Below are 7,699 nucleotides of genomic sequence, written 5' to 3'. Positions count from 1 at the left end.
TTCTTTACGAAGTTGTGGGTTTTTTTTCCGGGAGGACCTCGTAAGGGGAACGGAGCCATCGATCCATATGTACTAACTTCTCTGCTAGCTTGCCTAACTTCTCTATGAATGGCAAGGGTCTGGCCAGGGCCCAGACTAACAAATATAATCAAACAGTAATTTCCCTCTCCAATCAACTCTAGAGGATGAGTAAGAGCGTATGGATTGCCGGCATTTGGTAGCGTAGCAATGGAAGCTGCGTCACGGACGGACGCTGCGTTGACTTGAACGCAAGTCGTTTCTCATAATGACACAGTGCTTCGTTTTGTAGGAAAAATGGAGGGGGGGGACACTCTTCGTGAGAGGCGAGGGACGTTTTACTCTGAAGGGAGAAGCAAAGAAAGCCAAGCGCATTTCCGGAGACTGCAGACTGCCTGAAAAGTTTTTTTTCCACTCCCAATTTCCACTGGCATTTGATATCTGAGGTTTCTGGAGTCTTGAATCTACAGCACTGATCATCATCAACATTAGGATAACGCAGTGGAGAGGGACCTCGGAGGTCTTCTAGTTCAACCCCCTTCCCTGCTCAAGAAGGAGACCCTATATAGCAATTCAGAGAAATGGTTGTCCAATCTCTTCTTGAAAACGTCCAGTGTTGGAGCAGCCGCAAATTCTAGTGGTGAGTCGTTCCACTGGTTAATTGTTCTAACAGCCAGGAAGTTTCTCCTTAGTTTAAGTTGCTTCTCTCCTTGATTAGTTTCCACCCATTGCTTCTTGTTCTACCCTCAGGTGCCTTGGAGAATAGCTTGACTCCCTCTTCTTTGGGGCAACCTCTGAGATATTGGAAGACTGCTATCATGTCTCCCCTGGTCCTTCTCTTCATTAAACTAGACATACCCAGTTCCTGCAACCGTTCTTCATATGTTTTAGTCTCCAGTCCCCTAATCATCTTTGTTCCTCTTCTCTGCACTCTTTCTAGAGTCTCCACATTTTTTTTTTACATCGTGGCGACCAAAACTGAATGCAAATATTCTCAGTGTGATCTTACCCAGACATTATAAAGGGATATTAGCACTTCATGTCATCTGGTTGTCCGATAATTGGTTGTGTTTAGTAGAATCATAGAATCAGTGGGGGTGGGAAGGGACCTCAGAGGTCTTCTAGCCCAAGACAGGAGTCCTGGATGAATAGTTGTCCAATCTTTTCTTGAAAACCCAGACTGTGGGGGGCGATATGCTGACTCTGTAACCCGCTTAGAGAGGGCTAAAAGCCCTATGAAGCGGTATATAAGTCTAACTGCTATTGCTATTGCTAAAATCTGGTCAAAGTACTGGTGGGGTTGGAAAAAAATCTCCATCTGGTTCAGTTCCAAGCCAGGAAAAAGACCCTGAAAACATGGAGTCTGATTAGGGTTAAAATGGTTTAATGGTGAAGCAGAACCACCAAGCACATGGTTCTCTGGTGCAGATGACCCCATGGGAGTTGAGAGTGGGGTTTTTTTATACCTTCTCTTGGGGTTTGCACTTGAACTTCCTGTTCCTGTGCAAGAACATGCATTCTATTGTCTGTTGCAGATTCCTACGGGATCGTCTAGGGCAGGGGCCACCAACCTTTCGGACTTCACGGACCACTAAATTCATAATTTTAAATCCCACAGACCACTAATATGACCTGACCCAAGGACCGGCTGGGTGGGCGTGGCTAGGTGGTCATGTGACTGGGCGGGCGTGGCCAACTCAATGTCACTCACGTCAAGGGGTGCCTCGCCAGCCTCTACTCACCCTTCCTCTCCCAGCTACTCCTCGCCTGCCCATCTGGGCTCCTTAGGGCCCCATCATGAAGTAGTTGTTGGAGCTAGAGAGTTGGCCAAACCGCTGGCTCAGTTCAAATTGGATCTGACCGAGAAGGAGACTCAGCAGAAGCACCTCACTGAGGACTACGAGCATAAGCTGACCACTGTTCTAGGGCAGTGGTTCCCAAACTTGGCAACTTTAAGACTTGTGGACTTCAACTCCCAGAGTTGGCAGAGCTGGCTGGAGAATTCTGGGTGTTGAAGTCCACAAGTCTTAAAGTTGCCAAGTTTGGGAACCACTGTTCTAGGGGTTACAAGCCCTGTTCTACAAGCCAAAGAGGAAATGCAAAGTTTAGGCGCTTGTCTGAGCTAACCTGGTTTATTGTTTATTTAACTCCCAGGTGACGTTTGGCTTGCTCTGGGATGGTGCAGTGAAGGGACTTGTGTTCTCTGAAAGAGCGTTGGGCAATTCCTATTGTGCCTAATGGCTTTTGTCCCGTATTGGATCTTGGGTGAGGGGCTGCTTGTTCGAATCCCACCCTTCTGCCCTTGTTCAGGCTTGGCTGCAGGGAGTTTCAAAATCTCCTCTCTTGAATGGATTCCTGCCTTGCCTTGCTTATGAATAGGGCTATCTAGACACTTGTCTTCCTCTTTCAACAAACTCTTTATCTCTTGTGCTGGCATCTGCTGTGTGGCTATTAAGAAAAGTGGGGGCTGCTTTCTGCCTCTAAAAAAAAAACCATGTTTCTCCATTTCTCCCTTTGGGGAAATACAATCTTCTACCTTTTTTTAATATTCCTCAAAATATTTCATTTTTCTAGGAGAGGGAGGAACTCCCTACACTGACATCCTTGGAAGTTTCCTAGAAGATTTGGAAACATTTCTTTGACAGGGTAGAAGTTTCTGGAATCCAGAACTGCAAAAAATTCAGTAACTAGAATGTATAGTTGACGTCTTTCCCATTAGGAATGCTTGTTTAGCAACCAGTTCCTTAGACCCCAGTTGAAGTTACAACAATTACACCAGCCAAAAATTACTTACACCCATTTGCAGCATTCCGTGAGAATGTGACAACAAATTTTGATCCCCCGCCCCCCAGCATTTATTTCTGTTTTCTGACAAAAATGCCCATGGGGCAAAATTGATTGACGTCATGACCTTTGTGTTCATTTAAGGCTAGTGCCAAAAGATTATAAAATCAGTGGCGACCTGCTTAATTTGTTAAGATTTGTTAAGAGCAACAGATGATTAAGGGACTGGAGGCTAAAAGATATTCTATTCTGTTCTCTTCTGTTCTTTTCTGTTCTGTTCTATATATTCCTATTCTGTTCTATTCTATTCTATTCTATTCTATTCTATTCTACTCTTTTCTACTCTATATTCCTATTTCTATTCTATTCTATCCCTATTCCATTCTGATATTCTATTCTATTCTATATTCTTATTCTATTCCATTCTAACCCTATTCCATTCTGATATTCTATTCTATTCTACTCTACTTTATATTCCTATTCTATTCTATATTCCTATCCTATCCTATCCTTTTCTATTCTATTCCTATTCCATTCTGATATTCTATTCTATCCTATCCTATATTCCTACTCTACTCTACTCTACTCTACTCTACTCTACTCTACTCTACTCTACCCTACCCTACCCTACCCTACCCTACCCTACTCTACTCTACTCTACTCTATATTCCTATTCTACTCTATATTCCCATTCCTATTCCTTATTCTGTTCTCTTCTGCTCTATTCCATTCTAATTATTGCCATTACTCACAATAGTAATTCGAGGCTTAACTGGAGTCATAAGTCAAGGTTGTAGGTGGGAACCTAGATGTGATGCCTCCGGAACAAAACAGATGCCTCTGTCATAGCAGCACAACAGAGTATTGACCTCTCTCCCCCCAAATTAAAAACGGAGGCCTTCTATTTAGAGCAGGTGAAAAATGAGAACAAGAAGAGCAGACACCATATATTTTTTTAAGAAAAAAAAATCCATGCGGAGTGATGCATGTGGGTCAAAACGGCAAGCACACCGTGTTCTCCAGAAAGTCCCAGATGCTGGATATGTCTGTTTTGCATGCGATTTATTTCTTCACCGAGAAGTCTCTTTTTACCAGCATGTGTTTTTTTTTAAAAAAAAGCGGTCGGGGGGAACATTCCTGACCTTCAGAACCATATTAGGCCGTTATTCACCAGGCAAAGAGAGGAGAGAGACGACTTACGTATCTGAGAGAGAGAGAGAGATGAGGTCGTTTCAGAGGTCGCCTCTGTCTCCAGCCTGGAGGAGAAACCCGTCCATCTTTGCAAAGAGGAAACCGAAAGGAAGAGACGAACGTTCTCAATCCCAAGACAGCCGCTCTCCTTTCCGGTGACCAAGAAAAGGGGAAATGGGGAATCCCCCCCCCCCGGGGGTGGTGGTGGGGCACTGAGCAAAGGAAGGAGCAGCAAGAGTCCTGGGACTGTGTTGGAAAAAATAAAAATCAATGAATCAATACCGTAAGCAAATAAGAAAAAAAAAACAAGCAGACAGGCGAATGGATGGAGTAATAAATCAATACAGCAAGTAAATAAGTAAATAAATAAACAAGAAAACAAACAAGCAGACGGATGGATGGATGAATCAATCAATACAGTAAGTAAGTAAGTAAGTAAGTAAGTAAGTAAGTAAGTAAGTAAGTAAGTAAGTAACGTGACCCGACAAATGCGTGCACGACAAAAGCGCGCCGACGAAACCGCGGCACGGAAACCACGACATCATAAACGCGCCCACAACAACGCGCCGACAAAACCGCACACACAAAAGTGTGATTTAAGTTAAGGTAAGGGTTAGGGTCATTCAGGGTTAGGTTCAAGGTTAGGTTTAGGGTTAGGTTTAGGGTTAGGGTTAGGTTTAGGTTTAGGGTTAGGGTTAGGTTTAGGGTTAGGTTTAGGGTTAGGGTAAGGGTTAGGGTTAGGGTTAGGGTTAGGGTTAGGGTTAGGTTTAGGTTTAGGGTTAGGGTTAGGTTTAGGGTTAGGTTTAGGTTTAGGTTTAGGTTTAGGGTTAGGGTTAGGTTTAGGGTTAGGGTTAGGGTTAGAGTTAAGGTAAGGGTTAGGGTTAGGGTTAGGGTTAGGGTTAGGGTTAGGGTTAAGGTTAGGGTTAGGGTTAGGGTTAGGGTTAGGGTTAGGTTCAGGGTTAGGGTTAGGGTTAGGGTTAGAGTTAAGGTTAGGGTTAGGGTTATTAGGTTGTTATTACTTGTTTGTTGAAGGCGAGCTTTTGTTGGGGCGCTGTTGTCGGCGTGCTTATGCGCTCATTCGTTGGCTTATGACATCACGGTTTTTGCGATGCGGTTTTGTTGGCACGCTTTTGTCGTGCACACATTCGTGCAGCAAGTAAATAAATGGATGGATGAATCAATAAATCAATACCGTAAGTAAATAAGAAAGTAAATAATCAAACAAACAAACAGACATACGGATGGATGAATGAATCAATAAATCAATATAGTAAGTAAATAAGTAAATAAGAAAACAAACAAATGGATGGATGGATGAATAAATCAATGCATTAAGTAAATAAATAAGAAAATAAATAGATGAACAAACAAATGGATGGATGGACAGACGGACGGATGGACGAATGAACGTCATGTCCCTCAGCTGCTCTGGTGGAACTAACTTCCTGCGACAGGTTGACCAACTTTTAATTGTTGTGAAAGAAAAGAGAGAGAGAGAAATCTTTGCTATAATGTTTTTGTTTGGGGAGGGGAGGGGAGGACGTTGCAAAAAGAAGAAAAAAGAACCGGGTGCTCTCTGATCTTTTTGTCCCCTCTCTTGGATGTCTTATAACCTGACTAGGTAATGTCATCAGTTCTAGAGGGGAATGGGGTTTTCTCTCTCTCTGTTTATGTACAAGCGTCGGTGGGGATGTGCTTGGTAATTCCTTGGTTAGTTAGGGTGTTGTTTAATGTTTGGTTGTTTGCAGGGACATGCAGTCACTAGAGGCAGGGGAGGCGTGGCCTCACCAGTCATGAGGAAAAGGAAAGAATTTTAAAGAATTTTTAAAAAATAATTAAAACCAAGGTAGTTGCTACCAGATTCATAGTGACTTGGAACAGTGCTTTGTGTTAACCATAGGAGGAGGCCAGAGAACTAGGGGCCTCTTTTGCATAAGGAATTTTTCACCTTTTAAGAGTTAAGCAAGGGTTAACGAGCGAAGAATTCCTTATGCAAATGAGGCACGTATTCTCTCGCCTCCTGTAGAGGGCATTTTTAGAGGCTTTTTAGAGTTCTCTGGGAGCAACTAGCTCAGTCTGACAGAGCTCTGGCTTTTCAAGAGGGCAGGGCAGGGGGAATCAGAGTTGAAATCGTCTCTGAAACAGCTGGAAAAGGTCCGTGTGTGGGGAGGGGGAAGGAATTCAAAAAGTTTGATCAGAAGGCAACAGGGAAAGGGGGGGGATGGCAGAGGAGTTGCTTTCAAGCCTTTGGAAAATATATCCAATCCAACTTCTGTGTTTGTGTTTGAGAGTGAGTGAATGAGAGAGGGATCGAAGTTCTCTGTGTGCGTGTGTCTGTTTGAGAGAGGGGGGAGGGAGGGAGAGAGGGAGGAAGGATGGGGAGGGAGAAGAAAAAGAATGGGAAAACTTATTTTGCAAGGGGGAAAAATGCTGTCGCTTTAAATCGGAACTGAGCATGCCTGGCTGTGGAATTCTGGGAGTTGAAGTCCACAAGTCTAAAAAGTGCCTCACCAGCCCTAAAGCTGACCGCACGTCACTGGTTATTTGTCTGGGTTGGAGTTGGGAGCTGTCCTCCTTCTAACACTGATGGTGTTATCTAGTTGGATCATGAAATGTCTGTAAGAGGACAGACAACCAAGGTGAGATGAAATCAGGGACCCAAGAATCCTCCTCTTCCTCCTCTTCCTCCTCCTCCTCCCCCCCCTTCACTTCACAACCCCCCTTCCCTTCTGGGCCTGACTGTTACCTATTTGCAAGAAAACCACCAAGCTCAGAAAACACCAAAGACCCCCCACAGTCCTCCCCCTCCTCCTCTCCACAAACACCCCTTCCTTCCAGCACTGATATTATTACCTAGTTGGGTCGTGAAACATCTTCAAGAATACGACGAAGCTCAGAAAGCACCAAAGATCCAACAGTCTTCTTCCTCCTCTTGTTCATCTTCCCGCTCCTCCTCCTCCTCCTCCTCCTCCTCCTCCTCCTCCTCCTCCTCCTCCTCCTCCGCTTCTAGCCGCGCTGATGTTATCTAGACTAGAACTCACAATATCCTGGTCATTGGCTCACAGTCACCCAGCCGGCTTTCATGGCTAAAGGCCGGACTAGAACTCACAGTCTTCTGGGGATTGATACAAAGTCACCCAGCTAATGGATTACAACTCAATATCTCTTGGGGATTGATCCTAAATTGCCCATTCACCTTTCATGCCTAAAGCGGGACTAGAACTCACAGTCTCCTGATAATTGGCCCCAAAATTGATTCTGGCAGTGAGAACAATCAACCAGTGGAACAGGAGTTGCCTGGAGAAGTTGTGGTTGCTTCATCAGAAGCAGCTTTCAAGAAGAGACTGAACTGCCACTTGTCAGAAATGATTGAACAGGGGGTTGGGCTAGATGACCTACAAGATCCCTTCCAACTCTGTTATTCTGGTTTAAATTAAAATTATCCAGCTGCCTAAATCAGGGCTAGAACTCACTAGCTCCCAGTTTTAAGCTTGGTGCCTTCACTATTACACCAAACCGTCTCTCTAGAAAAAAAAATGTTACGGAGCTAGAAAAGATGCTAACAGTCAAAGAGATTTGAGGGTTCATGCGATTCCTATATGAAAACGATGATGCTGCTGTGATCATGGCAGATTATTAGATTTTTTAAAAAAGTTTTCTACAGGTTCTTGGAAAATCAACCAACTAATAATCATGACTATCAGAA

Source organism: Thamnophis elegans, unplaced genomic scaffold, assembly GCF_009769535.1.
Source record: "Thamnophis elegans isolate rThaEle1 unplaced genomic scaffold, rThaEle1.pri scaffold_100_arrow_ctg1, whole genome shotgun sequence".
NCBI lineage: Eukaryota > Metazoa > Chordata > Lepidosauria > Squamata > Colubridae > Thamnophis > Thamnophis elegans.
The sequence above is the reverse complement of the archived record's forward strand: the minus strand, read 5'-3'. Positions refer to the sequence as shown.